Raw genomic sequence first — 25,645 nt, 5'->3', positions numbered from 1 at the left:
CAGGAGCCATGTTCTCTGAATCATGCTCCATATAACTTATTTTAATAATATTGTGAAAGATAAATCATCACACAATGTGCTGCCCTCTTGTGCTGGTGATCAAACTAGTTGAATTATTATTGTACATGTATGTAATAGTGTAATAACAAGTTTTGCTCCTGCTGTAGTCCAACCCCATTTAGGTAAGTAAGATTACTCCAGTGGAAACGAGAACAAGGTTTTAACTGTTTCTGTGGTTGCATACACTGTGAAATGTATTGCTAAGTGAGTTACAAAGACTTATGGGGGGTGGGTGTATAGTTATTTATTATTACTATAATATGTACTGCTGCAACAGAGAAGTTCATAATGGAGAGAAGATGGAGCATTACTTACAGGTTGAGCCATTTTTCATTTTCCTTCTACAGCCTTCCCTTAGAAAATTTTAAGGGAATGCTATCAAGTTCAGTTTCTTACAAAATGTAGTTGTTTCAACACAGAGCAGTTCCAACATGTTTGGTAAAACTCATTTCTATAAAAAGTGAATTTCAGATGTTCTAGTTTAATTATGCCAATGTAGTGTTTTCATTCCAAAAAATGTATTGGTTTTGGAACCACTTGTGTGGCAGCCAGACTATGGTATTGATTAAAAATAAGCACCTTAAATTGTCTCTTCTTATGTGCACAGGTAAAAGAATAAGGCGAATAACCACTTCTAAGCAGTGGATTAGAATTTGGAAATAATTTCAGTAGCATACTATCATGTTACCAACTAGGATGAAATATTTGTTTTATGATCTTTATTTACATCAGAACCTCAACAAACAGAAATAACATGCCTTCATTGATACCTGTGTACACTGGTTGAGACACTAGCTAGGGATTATTGGTCAGAGAGGACCTTCACTAAATCCCCAGAGAACAGTGTATTTTTGTCTATTTAGAGGAAATGTGTAAATGATTCCATCTCCTTCCATGAAACCATTTCTGCTGCTTGGGGCAGAAAAGCATAATGAAGTAAATGACTTTGAAACCTGGAATCATGCTGGTCGTATGCTTGCTTTCTAACTGATGAAGTTTTCTTCAGAAGACTTAATCAGTTATTGTGAGTATTTCTGTATATATGGCTATTCTCTTTATTTTTAATCTAACATTATTAGTCACTTAGGATAGGAAAATACAAATATCCTCCTCTTAACTCTGTAGGAGCTGAGGCCACACCCAGAGTACTGTGTCCAGTTCTGGGCTCCCCAGTACAAAAGAAATACGGAGCTACTGGAGAGAGTTCAGAAACGGGTCTCTAAGATGATTAAGGAACTGGAGCAACTCTCCTATAAGTAAATGCTGAGAGCTGGAACCGTTCATTCTGGAGAAGATAAGGCTCAGGGGGATCATCTAATCAGTGTGTGCAAACACCTGCAAGGAAGGATATAATGAAAAGAGCCAGGCTATTTTCAGTAGTGCCCAGTGCCCAGGACAAGAGGCAGTGGGCACAAATGGAATCACAGAAGGTTCCATCTAAGCATCAGGAAACACTTCTTCACTGTGAGGATGACAGAGCACTGGCACAGGTTGCCAAGAGTGTCCCTTCTTGGAGATGGTCAAAAGATGTCTAGACGTGGTCATGGGCAGCCTGCTCTAGGGGACCCTGCTTGAGCCAGGGGTAGGACCAGAAGACCTCCAGAGGTCCCTTCTAACCTCAGCTGCTCTGTGGCCCTGTGAGGTACCTCTTACTGCAGTAGAATTCACAACTATTAGAGTAATTAATTCTAAGCTAAGGTTTAGCATTGCCCCAGCCCCTTTGACACTAAATCCAGTTGGTAGCAGGAGTGGGATTAATAGAACTAATAGCCTCAAACACCCAATAAGTGAGTTCTAAAGTTCCAGCCAGATAAGGGGAAATTAACCCTGATTTCGTCATTTGGTCATAAATTGTAAAAAAAAAATTACAGTTCCTTATCCTCAGTGGCTTGCTCTAATTTTAGAGAAAATCTTTGTACAATTATATCTCCAGAAGAATAAATTCTGTGGTCCAGAACCCGTACTTGTTACTGTAGTTGGAGATTTTCTATAATTTATAAAGGCAGCAGAACTGCATTTAGCTATAGGAGTGTAACAGAGAGTAACACTGGACCTTTGTGGTCTAGGTGAAGCTGGAAATCACCCTGCCTTACTTGATGAGGAAGTCTTCCAGAAAGCTTCCTGCCAAAGCTATATGACAGTTCACTGGGACTGTAGAGACCACTATGCGCTGAAAGCGCATGAAGAAGATTTAATAAAGTGTCAAAGTGCTTCTAAAAACATGGTTAGAGCAATGATTTCCTGGATACACATGCACCACAACAAATGGCCTCATCTCAGATGATATTAAAGCAATAACTCTTTGACACTTCATGCTGCCCACTGAAAGAAAGATAAAAGTCAATATGTACCTCCATTACAACTTTCTGCATTTCAATAGCAGGCCATTTTATTGCTGTCGCAGCACAGATGGCTCTCCTTTCTTCCTTACTCTTGGTAGAATTTGATTCTGTCAGCTTAAGTTGCATTATTTGTACGGTAAAAGTGAGAAGAAATTGTCTTTTTCCGTTTGGGCAGTATCTCCAGCTGTGTTTTTGAGATGCCTAATGGTTATTTTATCTTGCTAGTGTTAGACATCACCATTGTCAGGCCTGCTTACAACTTTAGATCTAAGTGGTAGAAAAATCTAATAGAACAAGTTTGTTCTTTGGGGAACGTAAAATATAGCCACCTAAGGCTATGCACAGTACAAATACAGTTAGTTTTTACCTTACTTCAGCTTTCTCTTCTCTTTCTCTCCTCAGAACTAAACAATTTTTCTTCACTTTCAAGACCATTCACAGTTTATCCTCTTCCTTTCCCATTCTGATCAGCACATGATTAGAGCATTTTTATTTTTGCTCACTTGTTAAATTTGATCATAAGAATCTTCCTACTTCCTGTTACCATCCACAAAGCAAGATCAGGTTATGCTTCCAATGCCATTGAAATACTGCTTCAATCACATGATGCATGCACAAAGTTGTCAGTCATTAGGTTGATGATGTTTTAAGGCACCTATTTATTGAGCTGATCTATACCACCATATTTTTCATCTTCATGTTCTCAGTTTGTCTGTATCCGTGTGCAATATCTTGTTTTATGCTTAAATTACAAACTCTGAGGGTTCAAAAGTACTGTTTATTCTGTATGTGTATGCTGCTCAGCATGGAATGATTGTAGTCCATTGCAGAAATACCAACTACGTTACAAAGAAAAGTAAAGCATCTAATGTATAATGGCAAGAATCAGGATAGATAGAGAATTATTATTTTAATGTCTTAAAACAATCTGTGCTATTTATATTACTCATTTTCATAGATAAGTAATTAAAACTCTTCCTTGTTGAAATGCATACAAAGCTTGTGTAGAATTCTGGGTCTGTCATCCCAAAGTGATGCAGAATCCAGGGGAACTTCAGTAGGGTTTAGATCTTACACATCACTTGTCAGTGTAGAAGAGCATAACAGCAAAGATTTATTCTATTTGTAATTTACACCAGGATACCTCCTACAATTAGCTAGCTTGGATACCAATCGAAGTGTTTTAGAGCACAGTTAGACTAAAATAGCTGGGAAAATGAAATGCTCTAAAATACATAGTATTTGCATAGCCCATTGACGTGCTTTTCAGTTTGTCAAGATCCCAAATATGGGATATAGTCTTGGACAAACATCCAGAGCAAAGGGAAGTGAGAGAATATTACTGGAAATATCATGTGGCAATAATATTTAAAATGTCTATAATTTCATTATGCTTCAAAATTTATATTTCTGCAAGGCAGTGAAACTAAGATCAGTGGAGCACAAACAGGATTTGAGTGAGAAAAGGGCGAGATGTATGACTGTATAGTAGTAAAATCTCTGATAGAAATGTCTGTAATTCAAATATCCTTCAGGGTGGCCCTGAAGGAAGATAAAAAGAGCTGACCTTTTTCTGTTAACTGAAAACAAGACAGAAAAACTACTGTTTATTTCAGTGAATTCAAAACAGGGTTTGTGCTCTGCTGTCCCTGAGTAGAAATGGTTATTTGACTTTTTCACACATGGTTTATGCCTGGATTCAGGCATGGTCTATACACAAGTGGCATGCATTGTATTAAATTGCTGCTGGCAATCTCTGCTGGCCCTGACATACCAGACTCTTCTGTAATAATACCTTCTCTGGGACTTCTGCTTCTGCCTTATGAAGGCCACAAAGACAAGCCATTAGCTCTTGCATATGGTTAAGTAGCATGCCATGCAGGCTGTTATTAAATGAGTTATTAAAATACTGTGTCACGTATTCTTGCAGGACAGATGTGTCTAGGAGGGCTGCTTCATTAGCAGTTGTTAAGGATCCTAGAATTCCATGTGTCTGTATTTCTTTATTTTAAGCACAGTTTCAATTATTAGTGAAGTAGCTCCATGATTTCTGTGTTTGGGAGACTTGTCTGAAAATGGATTAGAGACATTTATTTCTTCTGCTTCTATAGCAGCTGCTTATATGCTAAGAATTTCTTCAGTAAGCTCCTGCTCAAAGCATTTTAGATGTCATATGCTCTCAGGTGGCAACGTCTGTCCAGCTCACAGCTGAGCCATTCGGTTTTCAAATGATTTGTGTAAAGATACCTCTGAAGTCAGTTACTAAGTCAAGGTAGTCTGGAAAAGCATGAATGGTGATATGCAAGTCTTTCATACAAAACACCTTCAATTCAGAGCATCGATGACATGATACATTCCAGATGATGTATGGACCCTTAAGATCTGCTCTTGATAAGCTTCTAGTATCTCTGCCCCATGGCATTGGATGTCTGGGGTTACAAGACCAGAACCACAGATTGTTTTCTGTGGAAAAGAGATCAGGACCCTTCTGGGAGGATAGGTGGATTATGTTTTCCTTGAGGAACCAGACAATGTGTGTTCTGTTACAGATCCAGTGCATGTCACAATTTCTTGATCTTACAGATGAGGATAATGATATTTGCCAAACTGTTCAAACTGTAGCTTAGAGCTTAAAAGAATAAATTATTTGTGGATGTTTTCAGCTATTATTGTAAAGCCATGGAATGATGGTGCGCGTTATATAATATGCAGAATGTTTTTTATAAAGAGTAGAAGAGGGTATCTGCCCATTATCAATACAGAGTCCAGTTTGCTGGCATGGCTCAAAACAAGGTTCTCAACCTTTTGTTTTAACCATTGGGCTTTTCAGCCTTTTAACTTTGTTTTAGATGGAGGTTCCAATAATCTTGATTAATGTCTTTCCATAATGTGCAGCTCCAGGCTAAATCCTTTCTTGCCGTATATCTCACAAAGGAAAATAGCACAGAAGATTTGTTAGTCTAATTAGACTTTCACTGTCAGCAAAGACAAATATAGTTGTGTCACTCTTGGACTTGCCTAGGTACTTTCTTTTACCCTCATAGATAATAATTTGGGGAGGGGAGGGGGGGCAGAAATTGGCCTTTAATTTACTTTTTGCTTCTTATAAGTCACTAGTGACATTTTCATCCCAAGACTGCAAAACTCTAATGAAAAAAGAGCTTTTGATGAGTCTCTGCTTTAAAGATGGACTTCGTTGGCCTATTGGTGCTGCTGAGAACTATGTAGTCTGGCTTTCATCTCTCCCTTTCTGCTTCTTCCTGAACCGTTTTTTCTTAAAGAGACCAGAGCCTCCAAACTGTACCTTCTTTCAGAGTAGAATACTTTCTCCTACCCTATAGTTCTGTTGAGTGAGATCATGGATTTGCATTATTGCAGAGAAATGCACAAAATGACGTTTGCCTATTCAATGTCATATCTATTAGGTGGTAATGTTGTTCTGGGGGGGGATGTAAATTATATTTATTGATGTAGTGATTGGGATGCTCAGATTACCTGTAAAGCTCAAATAATCTAAAACACAATCCTGTATGTTCATTATTTCATTCACTTTCTGCAGATGATACATGTGCTGCGCTTCTGAAACCAGAAGATCAATCCAAAAATAGAATATTATTTTACTGTACTATTATCCATGTGATCAGACGAGGGAAAATGACCTCAAGTTGCACCAGGGGAGGTTTACGTTGGATATTAGGAGAAATGTATTTACTGAAAAAGTTGTGCAGCATTGCAATAGGGTGCCCAGGCAAGTGGTTGAATCACCATCCCTGGAGGTCTCCAATAAATATGTAGATTTAGAGCTTACCAGTACTAGGTTAAAGGTTGGACTAGATGATTTATAAGTCTTTTCCAACCTGAATGGTTCTGTGATTCTATGAATATTCTTGAGTTACCTGTGCTCCCAAGTGCTGACAAGTACCCATGATGGGAATAAACTTTGTTCTCTAGTTCTAAGCCCAATAATAATACAGACCATTGCATTTGTAAAACAGCTCATGCACATTCTGGGTTTTGCTGTCAACTGTTTATGTAATCAGCAGCGATAAATGAATGTTAAACTTGGAAACCATTGTGAGCTACAAATGGAGACAACTCTTGCATGACTCTGGCAAGGGACTTGCTTGAATGTGTGTAGCAAACTTAGTGTCATAAATTGATGCAGACTATGATTTCTCAATATATAGCTTACTTCTGGATAACCTGTTTTCATGTAGTGGCCTTGTAATGTCGCTTCAGCCACTTCTATGGGTGTACTGTTGAGATCCACGTTTTCCTTCTACTTTTTCAGGATAATAGTTCACCAGAGGCCCAAATCAGCTGATTGATTTGTACAAGGATTCAGTTTACATCGTCTTTAATCTGCATATCTGAACAATCATTTGGGACTTGCAGCAAAATCTCATCTGGTGTTTTTGAAACATATACCCAGTCCTGTTCTACTGTGAATTTTTGAAATTAAAACTTGGCCTACCATATAAAGAGGGGGCCTGGTCTCGCACTTTTCTAGTAATTTCAGCTCTTTTTTAGTTTTTCTCTGGTAATTTTTTTATCTTGATTAAGAACTACTTGAAATATTTCCTTGATTTCAGGTAACCAAAAAGCACACAATTTTCTGTAATAAAATGGTAAGAAGCTGGAATAACAACTGTAGTAAACTGATAATTACCTTATTCAGACAGGCAGACATTAGTTTCTCAGAAAGTACTCTTAATAACATCAGCATGTACTTTTTTTTCAAGGCACAGTATCCCTTTGTGTACTTAGACATGTCATTTGCCCTGCCAGAAAGGTTTTTTTAAGTCACATTGTTTTCAAAATCTGATTAATACAGTACTCAGGAACTCAAGCTACTGTAGTTGACCATACATTTGATCACAAGCCAAATGAAAGGATAGAAAAATTATGTTGTGCTAGGGTGGTTGTACAGCAACAATATGTGGTAAAGACTTCCAATACTGCAAAAGCAACTGCTTAGAAATAAATGACGTAGAATCAATGGTTATAGCTCAAATATAGTTGTAGAATTGGATCACATTTTGTTAAAGTGTATCTGCTTTGCTTGCTTGCTATTTATATACTTCAGGGAACTGCCTAGAAGCTGCAGACATTGCCAGAATGCTTCCAGATCATATAGCTACATGTTTGTTTGGTTTTTTTGCTTCTTTGGTTGTGTTTTTGTTGTTGTTTTTGTTTGTTTGTTTTTACAAAACTGGCTGAGGGATGGGAAGGTACCTATTACTTTTGTAGCTTATCTTTGGATGAATATGCAGAAGTTAGAAACACATCTAAGCTGTTGTGACAGAACCACTGTCTGAAACCACCTAATTAATGCCTTGGATTTTTTGTGGAATGATAGTGTTGCTAACCAGCAAAAACATAAGGGATTCTGCTAGTTTTATCCGTAGGATGAGTTGTCACTGATTTGCAAGATACGTCTGTCATGGTAAGTCTTGTAAAAGTAGCTGTTAAGAAGCCAAGCTATGTTACTACCAGTCCTTTCTCTCCTCCCTTAGATAGTGTGTGAACCACTGGTATGTCGTTCATTTTGATGGCAAAATTACTTATATTATAATGTCAAAGATAAGAATTTGTTTTCAAAATTTTTTCTTCAGAGAAATAGAGACAAAGTGGTGAGGACTTGGATTCCGGTTCTCTTGGTACTGTGTGGGATGCAGATGCCCCTGTTGTGCTTTCTAATAGTGTGGTTTTGGAGAAAAATTGGTCTTTTGTCTCTTTGCTCTTACTACTTTGAGATTTCCCACTGGATCTGTGCTGTCTCTTTTGCTGCATCTGGGATTGGGTGTGTTTAAGGAAATGTTGTGGGTAAGTACAATTCTAGGCATACCAGTAGTTTATTAGGAGGCATGAACCAGAGAGTAGGGAATGTTAGGAATGCTCTAATGGCTACATGTATGAAAGTGAGTAGAGAAAGGATGAATATTGATGTGTAGAAAAGAAAATTATATCCAGGGGACAAGATACATCTATCTTGTAGAGATACTGGAAGGGAACATCAAGACTTAAAGATGGAGAAACACATGCCTAGAAATGGTGGAGTTGTACTTTTAGCTACTCTGTTTTGAATAAACAAGGATTTGGAGAAGAGAGAAACTCCTACCCATGTGGCTTAGCAGCCACTCTTCTACTTTTTAATTTCTGCTTTGTACCACTCTCCATCTTCCTTAGGGATAAAGGGAAGTTCTTTTTGCCAAGTTGGCAGGAACTCATTTCAGTAGAAGGACTATTGGCAGCGAGCTCTGAGGAACCACAGCTTCTTCCATAGCAGCTCAGCGTCATGCTGAGTTGAACTGTCACACACGTGTATTAAGACCATATGAAAAGTACATCTTCCCCTCACCTGCAACAGCTGTGTTCCAGGAACCGTTTTGGAGCAGGAAAACTCTTTCTTAGTGTATAAAGAGTCAGGTGAGGTAAGAAGGAAAAACGACTATATGTTGTTTTCTTCTAATATTCAAGCAAAACCATCAGTGCCCAAGCCATATACAGATACTTGCTTAGATAGTTTGAATTCAACTTGATCATAGTGTCCTTTTTTTCTGAAAGATGACCTCCAATGAAGCTGTAAGGACATAAATGATTTTAATCTGTGGTAACAATGGAGAACTAGTCCTGACTGACTCCAACAGCATAAATATACAAAATGACAGATAATCCTGCTACTTCCCTCCCTGCTGCCTGAGCACGCATACATGCACTCAGTAGCACACAGCAAAATTCAAATTGGTCTTTAGCTTTTATCTGTTGGCCCAGTGATTAATGTGGCTCTTGCTGGGAGACTAATCAAATGAGGGGAAATATGGAGAAAGAAATATGTATTTCTTACACTATTGTTATCAGTGTTATCATTATTCCTTTAATTCATTTTCCTCCTGTTAAAACCAGCTTAATGTACTGACACAGCAGGAGAGGTGAGAGCAGATTTGATGGCAGGAAGATGAATGGGACAGACCACAGCAAGTGGAATTCTGCAGGAAGGTGGTGAGATGCTGAGCTGCTTTGGGGTTATGGCATTTTACCTAGAAAACCAAGAGACTGTAGTGGGCTAAACACAGTCCTGAACCAGGAACTACTATTTTCTAAGCCCAGCTCTTTCACTCAAGAGCTGCGACAAGCCTCCTCCCTAAATTTTTCTTTAGTTTCCATCTACAGTGAAATAAGCATACATTGGTCCTTGTTCTGTTTCACAGCAAAGTTTACAAGCACTATACTGGTAGTACGGGTAATAATTTGAAAATTCCCCTGAGTGTTTTATTCACCGTCCCACCCTGTCCTTGGTACTGTTGTTTCATGGTGGTGCTATGAACCTGTAGTTACAGCTTTGATCCTACAGATCTGTACAGCATAGAGCAGAATATTGTTTCTTTGGTGTGGTTAAAAGAAAAGAAAAAAAAAAAAAAAGATTAGGTATGACTTAGATTTAAGTAGGACATCTGTCTTCTAAGCGAGTAGAAATGGATTTTAATTGTCTTGCTTCTTCAGGATATTAAGAAAGCAGACTTCAAGAATGAGCTACATCCCAAACCAGGTATGGGTAGTGAACTCTGGCACTATGCATAATTTTTGCTGTGATATTGAATAGCTTTGCTATATGCTTTTTCTAAGCTTCATATATGGTAATTAAAAGGTCATACCTTATTTTGTTTTCCCTTTGAGAAAAAATGCAGAAAGGAGCACCTATAATAACAACTAGACTTGTTTGAATTAAGGTTCATGTTTCCTCTCTTCTTATTTCAGCATTGTGGCTGTTTTAGCAAGTGTGACCACTCATTTTTTCTAAATACATTCTTGCTTTGCCAATGGAAATCAAAAAAGAAATTAGACAAATGGAATGACTCTGTATCTATACTACAGAAGCACATTTTTGTATGATCAGTGCTTTTTGTTTTGTTACTCTTCTCTGTGGGTATATTGGCATAATGCTGTCTGTCTTCACAGGGTAGACTTACATGTAAGACTTGCAAATGTGTTTAGGGCCCATATCTTAAGCACAATTATCTTAGCTTCCAATTTAGGCACCAGTTAATACAGTTGTTCTCTGCTAAATCAATGCTCTTGCTTTCTATTAACATATACATTAACATGTGGGTATCTAATGGCCATGTTTGTTTCATTGTGGTGGATGTAACCTCATTAGAGACATTTATAGAAAAACAAATGAAACATGATTGTGTACACCTGGTATATGCAACTCCTTCACTCATGCTAGTCCCATATATGTCTCCCAGTTTACATATGCTACCTAACCTGTCATCTCACTGCCTAATGCATTACCCTTTACTGTCACACTTTAAACTGTATTTGCACGATGTACTGATGTTGTCTTCAAGCTGGTGAGCAATGGTTGTTCAGGTGACCACTGTTGTCACCTGCTTGTCTTACCTTGAAATTTAGGAATCTCTGGGAATTAAATTCAGAAATGTAGGTACGCTGCGCAGGTCAGAATATACAGCCTACACACCCAGAATCCCTGAAGGCATTCAGCTTAATAGCATCAGAGAAGGACCTGTGCGACACAGCTTATGAGCTTCCTCAAGAGCCCTGCTCTGTAAGAGTTGGGTAGGGGTGCTGGGGACAACAGATAGGTTTTCCAGCTGCTCAACACAGATGAGGGTGCCAGGGTGGAAAGGGCAGAGAAAGATGGGAGGAAGAAGGAGGTTTGTATGTTGTGTGAGGTGTGGGGGAGGCTTGTGTGTTGTGTGTATGGCTCAGAAAGAACAACTGCAGTGGGAGCCTCTCCTGTAGAGGGCTTCTTCCCCCACCTCACATCTGACTAATTGAGAGGAATTGTTGCTTGCTTGAAGATGAATAATTCTTTGGTGCTCAGATGGCTGATTACACATTGTCCTTCTGTTTGTGGACTCAAGCATAGCAGAGAAATTTCTGGTTGTTTGGCTGTAGCATTTGTTACCCTGGCAAGAAGCAAGCACCACTTACAATCTGCTGTAAAAAGGTTTGGTGTCTCTCAGGCTGCTTCTCAGCTAATGTGTGATGCTTGTAAGTTGTTTGTTTTGTCCTTTCTTAACTTAAGCCATGGAAATGGTGTTAGCTCCTGCTCCCTGTGTTTCTTGGGGGGGGGGGGGGGCGGTGGCAAGGAAGAAGATGTAGAGGAGAGCAGGGGCCTGGATGTGGATTATTAAGGAGCACAATCTGCAATATTTGCCTTTGCCTTAGGAGATGCTGTAGCAATTAGAGTGAGTTGCAGCTCTGCAGTCTGTGCCTTGCTCGTTTTATGACAGTTTGTTGTACAGTACCTACGAGGTCCCTGGATAAGGTTCTGAGTCTGAATTGCCTCTCATTTCCATGTCAGATTTTCTTTGGGGGGGGGACCTGGAAATCTTTTCTGCTGCAACTCTTGGCAGGAATTTATGCTCTCCTGCTTACTGTTGCAGTGGTGGGGACTAGGCATGAGAGGCTGCCAGAGGATTAGAAAGTTAAATGGCACCAGTGCTTCTGCTGGGAGGGGAGAAATAGGGTGAAAGGAGGACAGTGTAATCACCTTCCATCAGAGAATTGCAGATGAAATAGACCAGAGGATGTAAATAACAGTTTTACAACACCAAGAATCATTTTAGAGGCTGAGGGAGGGCATGGCACAGACTGGCTGTCCCTCTGGTTCTGTCAGGCTTGGTCACTTTGAATTTATTGACTGTTTTTCTTCTATACAAACCCCATTTAATGACAGCAGTAGCTGAAGGTCAGGAGCATTTGGGGATTTTTTGTTTGTTTTAACTTTTTTTTTTTTCTCTGTTGTTAGCTGTTCTTCCTTTTTTGTTTGTTTGTTTTTTCTTTCTGAAGCTGAGAGGCAATTTCTGTGGTGACAATGACAGGTGACAGTGGTTAGGCAGAATCATACCCTATTTCTTGCAATGGGGCATTATGGAGAAGATAAGAGGAGTAATTAATATCATCCATGGGTACAGCTAAGCTCCATCTGGCAAGTTAGATTTGCAGTACCTGTCACGTGTATTGCCTTGTCATCTGTGAGTCTTTCAGCAGCATCTACCTGCAATGGTCTATAAATTCAGACTAAGGTTGTGAGGAGAAAAAGTGAATTATTAACTCAAAACATCTATGTACTTTTACCTAGAAATCCGAAATCCACTTATGTCTCTTTAAGCCAGAAATCTTTTATTTCTATCAGTAAATTTTATCAACAAATTTCTTTTACTATAGAACTGCATGTTGAGTGTAGGCTTTAGAAAACACAATTTTCAGGCTTTTTTGAGATGTATGGATAAAAATGATGGTAAAAAACACAACTTGAATTTTGGTCTCAAAATTGTCAGAGGTATCAGAGGTCATGAATGGCCATACTCGTTCTTAGAAGCCCATTTTCTTTAATGAAAGAAATTTCTTTACCTCCATGTAAGAAAAGCAGGTGGCCAGTTCTAAAAGCTGTAGAATAACAGGAAATATATTTCTGTTTGAGAAAATTGCTGTTCCTTCTGAAAACACCAAGCAATGCTTTAGCAAACAGTTCACATAACTGAAGAAGAGTATACTCACAAGCACTTGTTACGGAAACTTGTTTATATATACCCTGAAAGAGATATGGATCAGTTAAGTGTGGACTCTCCTATAACTCTGGCATGGAGTCCTTAGTGGGACTGTTTTCTTCTGGTCACTGTTTATGATGATTGCTATCTAACAGGATCACGTTGTTCCAGATTCTGTTTCTGCTCCATTTTATTAATGCATCTGGCCTGATTCTCGTTTGCACAGAGCAGTGAAATTTGGGCTTTAACCCACATGGCAGCATCAGTGAAGCCAGTTTTAACTTGATTGACCTTCTTTGGCATCAAACCACATGCAGGTATTCATATGGTCATGCAGTCATTACTGGTTATAGACCCAGCTTTTACTTTCCCTCTTGTGTGTAATTTAGGGAAACTTGTAATTCAGTTGATGCCTTTGACATAGCACCAGGTAGAGGGGGTTATCTAAAGCAATCCCTTTAGCCAAATCTCACTGGGTAGGTCTGTGATTCTTTGTTCTGTAGCAAAGGAAATGAGTGAATTTCAGATCGCCTTGACTGAAGGCTTCAGTCTCTGGGAGAGATGATCTGGCACTTATTGGAGCACTGTGTATGCATGCTAGCAGTAATGAAAACAGAAATTAACAAAATATATTTCCAAAGCACCATATAGACTGAATCCGAGGATTGTTTTGTTCATCATAGCTACACAGCTAATTGTAGGATAGAATCTAATTATTGTTTAATAGTGCATAACTAAAGCAGCAGTGGTTTCAGATGGCAACTAAAGATGCCATGAAGGGAAAAAAAAAAAAAAAAAAAAAACATAAAGAAACAGCATATCATTAACCCAGTTTTTGTGGCCTCAGGACACCACCCCTAAATCATGTATTAAAAAAAAAAAAAAAAAAAAAAAGTTGTTGAATATTCAAATGGTCTCACTAAGACTGTTTTCTCACCTCAGCAATGGCCCCTTTCAACATGCAAAATTACATGCACTGATTAGACAATCCTTCCCATAGCACTGCATTTCATGGTGGTGCTTGTTTATCTTCTTAACCTGTGCAAGCAGTTATCTTCCACTGAGACAGCAAGTAAATTATTTTTTTGGTTGGTTGGTTTTGTTGTTGGTTTGTTTTTTTTTTTTTTGGTCATCCAAGAAAAGGCAGGTAGGTCTGGACAACAGTGAAGCAATGTCCAAACCAGATCTGAATTAACTCATTATAGGCAGTGAAAAGCATTCACCATACTAATTTGCCACACTGCTTATTGAGAAGCAGGGGATGTTAGCTCAGGCAAACTAGTTCACACGTGACTCCAGATTGACATGATTTTATTGCTATGTGGTTATACTGCATGTGTTTTCAGAGGCAGAGCTGGCATTCAAGACTGGCATTAGTACACAGTGCAAGCGGCCAGCTTCAGTGGCAGAATCAGAGAGACAGCAAGGTGTAAATGTTTGGGATTCAAAGACTTCCCTTGCTGAATTTTGCAGTTTAACAGGTCATCATTCACACATCTCCATCCACCCCTTTAAGCTGCCTCCTGGCAGACCTGGCAGAGCAGGAGGACATAACGCTTGTGCCTGAGCTGCCGCTTCAGGTCACCCGGGCTGTGCTCCATGCCAGCGCCTTCAGATGAGCAGTTTACACGGTGTGCTGGCTCCTGAAATGGAGCCAGAGAGGCACAGGCACACATTCCTTCTGGTTGCCCTTGCTGCAGAGGCAATAACCTCTGACTGGTGGGTGAGGCAGAGAGCTAGGGATGCTAACATCTTAAACTACTGCTGCAAGAGCCAAAAATAATGTCTGTCAGAACTTTTTGTTATAAAACAAGGCTATTCCTTAATCTGGCAGGCTTTTTCAATGTGTTTGCGATGAATGCTTTGTTGAAGTTCCTCTGCATAGCATTACATTCTGTAGTGCCAAATGGAGATACGTATCCAAAGCTTTCAATGGGATACAGTACGTGCTTCAACAGAATATCCTTTTCCCTAGGTGTATTCACCTAATAACTTATTTCTGGGACTGCTGTTCCTTCTGTGACAGCTCTGCCACTTTGAAATCCGTCTTAAACCAGTGAAAGATTTTCATTAGTTGTCGAGGGTTTTCATTAAAATGTTCTGTGGCTTTGGCCTCATACACGGAGATCTCTCTCCCTGTGTTGGCATCCCATGAGAATGGTTTATTCATTGCTCCTTCTGTACCAGGCTAAAATCTTACGGCTTCTGAGGGATTTCTTTCTCTTTAAAAAAGAAAAGTCAAGTGAGCCTAATTATTTCCCTGCCCAGGAGTGCGATGTTTCTTATTAAAATACACCTCAAGTGGCATACCTGCATGGTCCTCTCACTAAGGCTGAGCTGCTTGCTGTGCTGTTCAAGGCTTTTGTAAAAAGATGAGCTCACATGTGCTTTCCAGTCCTTACTGTGTTGTCTTTATCTTCAGATCTGGAAAACATATCAAAGAAAAACCATTCATGTCAAACTCTGGATTTTTTTCTTCTAAATTTAAAAAGGATTTCTGAGATGTGGAGCACTTCTGAATGACCTCCGCTGTGCTTTCTGAAGCTGCTCTGCTGTGGAGCATTTACGTGCTGTCAGTGGCAGCTGTCTCTCCCCATAGAATTCGCAGTGGCATTGTTAGACTGCCAGGATTCTGACTTAACCTTTCCTGTCTCAGCCTGCATCTTTTTTTTTCCCCCTCCTTTTTTATTTTTCTTCTTCTTCCCCCATCTTGTGCCATTACATCACATCACACTTTCTCCTTTCTTAAGCAGACCTACCACAACCCCCCAGTGCTTCTTCCATGCTTCCACATTCTGTTTATTATAATCTCAACAGAATACAAACCTTATCCACTGATATAAACTCACTGACATGGTATTGCTTTTCTGAGTCTCACAGATGATAGGAGTCCTGTAACACCCTTGCCCCCTTTGAAAAAGGTGTGCCCTTCCCTCTTCTAGCAGGTTCACAGAGCACAGAGAGGAGGAAGCTATTCCCTGGGAAGGATGGGAGGCATCTGCCTTGCAGGGTTAGTCCTATTTTCATTGACAGGCTTAGCAAACCGTAGCTGAGACCCTGAAAGAGGCAGGAGGTTTCAGAGAACACTAGTACCTGCCCAATGCACCTGCTTATGTCTTTTGCATGTGTGTGCTCTGTTTCTCTTGGATTCTGTCCCTGGCTGTTGATTCCCAGAATGTGAGGATTGACTGCCTTATAATATTATCCTGGCTAAGGTTCCTGCAGGCACTATTCATGAAAACGCCTAATCCTCCCAGGATGTTTGTTACTCAATTAGCCATGGTAATATAGCAGTACATTTCACAAAATATATAAAGTATTGACAGTTACTTGTTTAAAATCAGTCGCTTTTTTCGTCTTAGTTTTGTATTACAGCAGAGCATAAATGGGACATCTGGTCTACCATACCTGTTACTTGATGTAGTCTATAACACAGTCTTTCTCTCATTTTCCAAACTAAGCTGTCCTAATCCATAACCACTGACAGACAAAAAGTCAGTGTATACCGGAGAAGCAGGTTAAGTCAGCTTTCATTAAACTCCATGCCTCTAAGAAGAATGCTCTTACTCCTGTGTAACTGTTAACTTCAAAGCTGAGTCACGTAACTTCACTCCGCTGTAGTCAGTGTAGTGACTGCACAGAGGTGAAGTCTTCAGCTAGCTATGAATTAAAATAACTTGACTCTTTTCTTTCAAACTGAAATTACGTGAATTAGAAATAACCACTTACAAGGCAAGTAGTGAGAAAATAAGTTTCTAATCTAGTTGTTACTTTATACTAGCCTTCTTTCTTTTCTTTTTATGCTCTCTCCTTTAATGGGAAATGACAAGCTCAAGGCCCAGTTTGAGACCATCTTATACAGTTCTATGACAATCTCAGCGTTATGTTGTATGTGCTACCCAGTGCAGTCCAAGGGCTGTTTCTAAAGTCAATTCATCAGGGATTTTTTGATTACTGCAGAAATGGGTAGGCATGATAATCTGGGATTAGGAGAATTGTGACTGTCTCCTTCAGTGCCTACCCGTGACTAGTGAGGACTTCCTTTCTACTGAAAAGTCTTGTCTTAATGGGTCTTGATGCCAACAGGCTGTGATCTGATGCTTGCAGCTGGGGTGAGAAAGGCCTACATTTACTCTTGATTACTGATGCTCAGGGGATTTATCTGCAACAGCTTTATTTGGATTGCTCATTTCTAGAGCAAACCCAGAATTCTACTGCCCCTGAATTGCCTGAGATCACTCGTCAGACAAAGTAAGAGGGAAAGCAAGAGGCATGGGTTTAAATTTTCTGAATATTAGCCTAGAAATGAAGTCATAAAAACAAGAGGTGTAACAGTAAAATGTAATTATGAGATGTATTTAAAAGTAAAGATGTTTCTAAACTCATTCAGTATTTCAGCTGGATGGGGAAGTTGTCAATTAGCTGTCTCTGCAGCTGTCTAGCACTGAAGTAATCCTTCCTTGGAGCATTTCTCTTGTCCTTCATGAGAGCCAAAATCTTCTTTCTTATCTGTCTGTATTTTCATGGCAGCTTCTGCTGCCATTCAAAGATACAAAGTGCAACCCTTCCCCTTTCTGGGAGCTTTTCTGAAATAACAATCCTGTTGCATTCTTTAATTGACATATGCTTTGCTGATAGTTAGTACTCTCTCTAGTACTGTGCACCAGATAAGACACCAGAAAAAAATCTCTAGGCCTGAACTATATATGATAATAGGAGTCCATTATAGGAAAACCCTAAATGAGTCACTGAGTTAAATTCCTCTGCTACTACAGGCACCATTTACTATGGTCTCTTCAGTAACATTTTGTTCCCAGGCTTTGCCTGACATTTCAGTGTAATAATACCCTAGGCATTTTAACTTTCTGGGTGCCTAATATTTACTTCCTTATGTAAAGTGACATTGATATTTCTATTTTCTTCTTTTGTAAACTATTATCAGATGTGTGGTTGAAAAAATACTAATTAATTTTTTGTATTAGTACCTACTAGGTAATGTCTGATGCATTTCTTCCTAGAGCCTAAGGACAACTCCCCTTAGCTGACAAATCATCATGGAGAACATTGGCAACATCAGATACCCTTCTTTGGAATTATTTTTATTTAAAGCACAAGAAACCAAGCAGAAGTAGAGTCAGAAGTAATGAGCTCCTTTTCGGATACCGTAGAAATGAAAGCTGCCCTTGACAGGACTCCGTTTGCCAACTTGCAAATTGAAAGTACACCAGTCTTAGCTCACAAGCATGGTCATATGGTAAAATGGGTGCTGTTTTCCCTCAGCCTGGTACTGCAGAGATAAATGAAAATGAACATACAGCTCAGCATTTGTCACTGCTGGGACTGAAGCTAACCACAGCAGATGACAAGCTGTGCATGCAGTGTGTTCTATTCTGAGCTGTGTAAAAATAACTTTCCTTTCCTTTTCTTTTCTGAATACTGACTTTTAGTTCTGTCCAGCCTTGTTCTTCCAGAGCCTTACATGAGCTAGCACAGACTTGTTAGGATTTCTGGGACAAGCCTCCACTTACACCTGGAAAAAAAGCAAGGGACACCATAGATGTTTAATAGCAACTGGGTGGTGCATCTTCAGCAAGCGGGTCTTGCCTGACAGAATCATTCCAGTGCAGGGAACCTGGATGGCTCTTCCCTGTGGCTGGAGTTGCAGAAAGAGCATTGGTCTGAACTTACAGTGACCAGTCTCAGTTTTGAGATTTTTTGATCTCACTCAAAAACATTCACTTGGCCATCAGTGAAAAAGCTGTAGTTGTGTCCCTTCCTCCATCCATTTTGCAGTGTCCCAGATTAGGGTAAAAGGATGTTTAAAAAAGCAGAAGGTGGCCTGAGCTGCAGGTCAGAGATAAGAACAATTAGGAAAGATTTTGAGCACTTAGGCTGTCAAGCAAAACGTGATATCATTCTCTTTAGACCCATTTTACATTCAGTCAGGCTATGTTGCTGAACTTACACTTCTTAATAATGAATTTGCTAAGAGCTTTCTTACAGGCAAACATGCCGCATAATTTTAGCAGTAGGACTCAGTGAGCCTGTGTCCAGCTGACCCTTGGTGCTTTTTTTTTTTCTTTTGTTCCTAGTACATACTTCAGGCTATTTCTTTGAGTTATGTAAAACTATAATTGCTGATACCACTACCATGGTATCTGATAGTTACCAACAGCTACCAAATGCTGTTAGTAGCTGTTTGAACTGTCAAAACTGAATATAAATGTTGGACTGCTCTTCATGTTGAAAAATGAAGATATACTGCCAAATATTATCAGTTTGGATTAAAATGTCTTATTGAAACTTTTGATGGGAAGGGGGAGAATTTTCACTTAATGTCATTTTTTAACCTCACTATTTGTTCCTGTCTCACATTGACTTCCTGTCACTGTTCCAGTTACCTCTTATCAGCCTCTGCCTGCTCTTATGTCTGGTATCTGCACCACACAGGAAAAGGATTATTGCTTTTCTTAAATTAATACTTGCAGTACTTTTTAATGCATGGATAATTTGTTTGTGTCTTAATTTCTGTAAAATGTTCCCTCTATAAAGCCTTCGGTTTATATAGAGGCTAAAAGAAAATTCTCTTTTAGCATTGCAGACCTAAAACTCCAACTAGTTTTGTCATCTGACAGCACTGCTCTCAAGACAGTTTTGCCTCTTGATTTCCTAATTTCTGCTGAATATATAAGAACCCCCAGGCTGGAATGTTGTCTTTCCCCTCTCTGTCGAGCTGCATGTCTCAGAAACAGACTGTCCCCAGCTGGAAGGACCTTAAAGGTGATTCAGACTTTGAGCGTCACAGCAACTTCTAATACTTCTTCAGTTATTATATGAGAAGCTTCTGCATTGCTGGCATGTGTAAGCACTAGTGATACTATGTTCACTGAGATGGAAGGAACATTTTAAAAAAAAAAAAAAAAAAAAGATTATTCATTTTTCTAGTATATAGTTTTTTATTAATCATCGAAAGGTTTTACCCACTTTTGAAATAAATGAAAAAGCCTGTGAATAATTCACGTGAATGAGAAAGAGACAGTATTTACTGCTTCCAGATCTTCAGAACACACCCAGTGTAAGTCAATAGTGGTTGAGAATGATTATCCTTTGTAAGATTTCCATGGCTTATGTGAAATGAATGCGTAGGTATTATATTATGCCATAATGTGTATCTTATATAGTGCACTTGGCTCTAACTGTTTTCCTTCTTCATCTGTAGAAGTCTTCAGTAAACCTACCACTGATTCAGGTGTGAAGCAACATGGGCAATATGGTGGAAACTGGTAGTAGTACTAACCCACAGCCTGGTAGAATTGATCTTTCATTTGTCAAGTGTGGCACTGTGGTACCCTTCACCTGCACAGGAATATGGATATTATCTGCTGTTTTCTTCCACTGTTCATGTAAAGCCCTAGGCATTGCATACAGCTCACCTCTCCATTTCAGAATCATTTTTTCCCATGCTGAATATGTAACTATTTCTGGAGGAAACCTACCGGAGGACAGGGCAGTAGAATACTTGGGTCATCTTCTGGCACCATCTTCTCTTCAAGGAGTGCTTCCCTCAAGAAGAGACTCAGTAACCCAACTTTCGAGGCTAAAGACTGGCTGACAACGTTCATCACTCTCACAGGGCTTAAGGAAAATAATTTCTAGGAATTTCAGAGCTGTATTCTAAATCTAGAAAATTCAAGTAGCCCACATTCCTATGCATATAGAAAAAAAATGGGGTAAACATAAAATTCAGTCCTTCATAACATCTGCTGTATCAGCCAGGATGCCATTTTCCACTATAGGCATTAGACTTGACATTTGAGCCACTGCCATAGGAAATTTTACTGGAAAGATCTGGACAGCTCCACTGTCCTGAACTTTTGTTCTTTACTAGATGAGTCATTCTTTCCAAGAGTCACAAGCTTGAAAATTCGAGTGGAAGTGCAGCTGAAAGTAAGTCTGTTGGAAAGCTCCTGGCTACTCAGTTTTTATTTATTTATTCTATTATGTTGTTGCTTTTGTGAATATTCCAGATTGTATCTGAAGTACCCTGGTGAAGGAGTAACTACAGGGAAACGCTCTTGCTGAGTGAAGAGGTGAGCTCCTTGGTGTCATCCCTGCAGTAGGTCTACACAACCCCTTGCTGCCATCTCCTCCTGTGAGGGATGTTTTCCACCAGAGCAGCCCAAGGGCAAAGATGATCCAGTGGCGAGAAAAGGAAGGCTGGAGAAACTTCCTTGACGGTGCTGTGCTACTGTCTGTTGCCTGGCATTTTCAGCAAGGACCAGTGGTTGCACAGAGCTAGCCATGCTATGCTAAGACTTGAAGAAATGATCAAATTAGCTCTGGAATTACATAAATCTATGGAAGTGCTGCCACAACAACTTGTTTGTTTCAGGTCAAGGCCCTGCAAATGCTGCTAGGTAATCAGATCCAGGGAAAACACTGGCTGCCTTGACCTTTGAAGCTAATATATTGTGTTGCAATCCGTCACACTCTTTTCCTTTCACACTCTGTCTCTCTTTTTCTCTCCCCCTCTAGTTTATGCACTTCATCAGTAATGCAAAGCCTTTTCATTTACAACTGAGAACAGGAAAGTTATTTCATATGATTTTTTTTTCTTTTCTAAGCACATAAATATAAAAACATTAAAGGGAGATTTTTGTGCAGTATTCTATTTAGTGGTTAACTGAATGCTAATGAAAAACACTATGCTCTGGGTACTGTTCTTGTATTTTCAGCAAAATAATATAGGCATCATAGACAGTAGTAGGCAATCTAGTTTATTTCGTTTAGGTTATTAAAGAGTATCAAGATTGATCCAGTGCCAAAACCGCCAAAATGGCAGTTTTATTAATTCATTGCTTGCAGTACACTGAATTAAAAAAGAAAAAAATGCTCTCCATAGCTACACAATATGTTACACCAGCAATCGTATTTCTCCATATTCATATATTAAAGTGAAGGGATCACTTCTGTCCTGTTTCTGAAAGATTCTAGTAAGCATCACAGGGCATGCTGAAGGGGATGGAGCACCCTTTCTCTGAAGACAGGCTGAGGGAGTTGGGGTTGTTCAGCTTGGAGAAGAGAAGGCCGAAGGGAACCCTTATAGCAGCCTTCCTATACCTAAAGGGTGTCTACAGAAAAGCCAGGGAGGGACTCTTTGTCAGGGAATATAGTGATAGGATGAGGATTAATGGCTTTAAACTAATAGAGGATAGGGTTAGATCAGGTATAAGGAAGAAATTGTTCACTCAGAGGCTGGTGAAGCACTGGCACAGTGCTGCCCGGAGTAGCTGTGCATGCCCTATTCCTGGAGGTATTCAAAGCCAGGTTGGATGGGGCTTTGAGCAATCTGGTCTATTAGGAAATGTCCCTCTATATGGCAGGTGGGTAGAATTTGATGATCTTTTAAGGTTCCTTCCAACGCAAACCATTCTATGATTCTGTAGATAGTAAAGGCATATATATATATATATATATATATATATATATATCCTATAACCTGTAAAGCTGTCTAGATTGAGAAAGAGAGCCTTTAAAAGTGAAATCACCCCTGAAATCTTGTTCACAGTGGTAAAATCTTGAGCTTGAAATATTTTCATTTCCTGTATGTGTAAATATTGAGAATGTGACCAGAGCAGGCATTCAACCATTCCCATTACATAGCAAGTATCCAAGAGACCTGGGATTATATGGCTTTAGGATAAGGAAGTCATCTCAACAAAATATAAGATTTCTGCAAAATAAGATTATAGCATACTTTCTGAAGAAAGTTTGCTTACAGTGAGAAGCCTTTGGTCTTCAGCACTGAAATTCACTGTTGCCAGGTATTTTCAATTAAAGATGATCTAAAGGCTCAAAAGGGTTGTTTTTAGAAGCATATTTGCAGAGCTAGAGGTGATGCTGTTGAAGGCTAAGTTGAAGAAAACATGTTCTCAACTGTGCGACTCATACAGGTTGTTCATGTACTTCTATGCAGCTGTCAGTGTGGTCATACACAGGAGAGGAGAGATAATGATTTTCCATCAAATGGCCATCCTGCTGTTTTTCGTATTGTTGCCAGTCAGAAACCTATGGAGTATGTCTTTTGCTGCAGTACAAAATGATTAATTACTGGCAAGGAAGGAAGAGCTGCTTCCTTCCCTATCCCTTGTAGAAATAGCTGAGCTTTGATGTGTAGGTTGATACTAGCATAACAGGCACTCCCAAACTCTGTGACACTGGGGGATATCAGCAATGTTCCAGGAGCAGAAAGCCACATTTAATTTGCATATGAATTCACGTACATATTTTAGCTGTAATGTATTCCTGAAGCAACTTTTTTTTTTGCTCTTCTCTTCTGTAAGATACCATCAGCTATTGAATCAGCAGCATTTATATCAGGATATTGTCAAGACGAGTTGAAGGGCACTTTTGTATCTGCATTGAATCATGGATCTGTATATCGCCTTCTCCTCTGATCCTGGCTTCCTGACCTCTTGCTCATTCATTCTAGCAAATGATGCAAGAGAAAAGAGTACTTCTAATAGCTAGTGGTCATTTCTTCTTCTGAAACCTCTCTTTCTGCTTCTCTCCAGCCTGCCTCTCTATTCCCAGCGACCCAGGATCACTCTTCCAATGAGAGAACAGCCTAGGACAGAAGCTCATGATCTTCCTCCCTGCTAAGAGAAAATGTTTCCTAGGTGCATAGGTTAGGCTGATAAAGTGAGAGAAAGCAATTGATTCAGCTATATAGTCATTGTCTTTAATATACTGATGTAAAGCACTTGGGATTTGCAGTATTGTGGTTTAAGAGTTCTCTCATATAGGACATACTGCCCTGATCCTAAGGCAACATATATGACAATGACTATAAACAGAGTAACAGTGTAGGTTTATATGGTCATTGCTAGCTGTGAGTCTAGGGTGCTCATTCTGTATATAATGGGATACTGAATTTGAGATTAGAGAAAATAGTGTTCTCTCCAGGTACGTGATGGGACAGGGGTTGTGACTGTGGGGAACAAAGCTCTAATCTGCTTTGGCAAATGCTGTGTTACTATAAATTGTTCCAAATCACTTGGTAGAAGATTGAAAGAGGAGGCTTCACAAGGCAAGAGAAATGTCAGTTATCAATTGGATTCTTTCAAAAAGGCACACTTTTTTTTTTTTGTTCTCTTCTGTATAGTGACTTCTACATTGTGCCTTTGTCACAGATCTTATTTTTTTGTATCTGACAATTCACCCTTTTCCTTTAAATAAAGAAATCCAAGAGCTTTCTCTGCCATGCATGTCCCCAGTTGCCACTAAGTATTGAAGACTGTCTTGGACTGAGGCCAGAACAGATGCCTCCAGGCTGCACAGCTATGAAATACACAGACACTAGATAAGTCATGTATGAAAATCAAAGCAATCAGTCCTGTAGTCAACAAAGAGAGAAGCAATCAAAATTAAGAATGCAAGATCTCCAGAAATAGGAAGATCAGACTTGGTTTTCTCAATAAGGCATACAGTATTCAGAATATCTTTAGCCAACCTGTACACTTTCTCCCCTTTTTCCTCCAGAGACTCCATCCTGATAAAGCATTTGTTATTCCTTATAATAGGTAGTTTAAAACTTGTAGTTGTTCCTTGCATATTTTGACATTGAAGCTGCTTGGAGTTTATTTTTGCAACAGGAAACTGGAATAATACACCTCTACTTGTCTTTGTAGATAAACAGAAAACTGTTTTACACATACACACAGATATATATCATAGCACAGAACTGGAAATCAAATTAACCAAAACCTGTTTTCAGGTCAGCCACTGTTCTGCTTTGCAGTGTTGAATTAATTACTAGAACTCTAACTTTCCAATCATGAAGTGTAAATATGCCTCTCTCATAGGATATTGCTCAGTTGAATTAACATTCATAAAATACCTTGAGATTGGATGAAAAGTAAGTGCACAGAAGAATGGTTTTGTACTTCCAGTCTTCTGCAGTAGTGGGATATCAGGTAGGAGGCATAGGAGCTAGGACCATCCATGAACCTCAGAATAAAAGGTTTTGTAGAACAACCTTTTCTTAGATTGAAACTATTTGTTCCACTGAGGGAAGTTATAAAATGCCTTCAGTAGGAGTGTGCAAGGAGCTGCAATCGTTCTGCCTGTAAGGGCAAGCAAAAGGCAGAGAAATAGGTTGAAAGTATAAGTGGTGACCATCTGCTGAGATCTTTCTGTGTATTTGTTGGGAACTATTTCAGCTGTTTTGACAGCCTGCCTGAAAGGATCAAAACACCCTGCACTGTGCAGGCATCTCGAAAGGTAGCAGAGAACAATGCCCTTGGCCCTTAAGTTATCTGAAACTGTATTATGGGAAGCATGCTTTTTTTCCATTTGCTTTATAACAAACCTTTCCAAGCAGGGTTCCTACAATGCTGCACTTGTGACATGTTTTTGAGGTAGAGGTATGTACTCTTCTTTTATAGATTGGAAAGCAAAGGCAGAAAGCTCAAACATTTTGCCTAAGGCTGCACAGTGAGTCAGTGCTAGAGGATGAATCTGGAGTATGTGACTCAGTTCCCTTACTGTGAATGCACGATGCTCTCCCTGATGGATGCCGTCATTTCAGTTAATGCTCACAGCTTAAAATGGGGAATAAAACAGGTATTTCAACTAGCACAGTGCTGCCTTATTTCCTCAGTGCCATATCCTATTCACATTTGCACAAGAGCATTCTGTTACCTTCAGCATTTTCCTTGAAGC

General features: G+C 39.4%; 1 protein-coding gene across 26 annotated transcripts in view; it reads left to right on the top strand.

Annotated features, from left to right (window-relative positions):
- Window positions 1-25,645, top strand: part of NRXN3 (neurexin 3) — a 979,419-nt gene that overhangs the window by 869,973 nt on the left and 83,801 nt on the right. The window lies entirely within an intron of this gene.

The sequence above is a fragment of the Aythya ferina genome (genome assembly GCF_964211825.1).
Source record: "Aythya ferina genome assembly, chromosome: 5".
Classification (NCBI taxonomy): Eukaryota; Metazoa; Chordata; class Aves; order Anseriformes; family Anatidae; genus Aythya; species Aythya ferina.
Note: the sequence above shows the minus strand (reverse complement) of the source record. Positions and strands in the feature narration are given on the sequence as shown.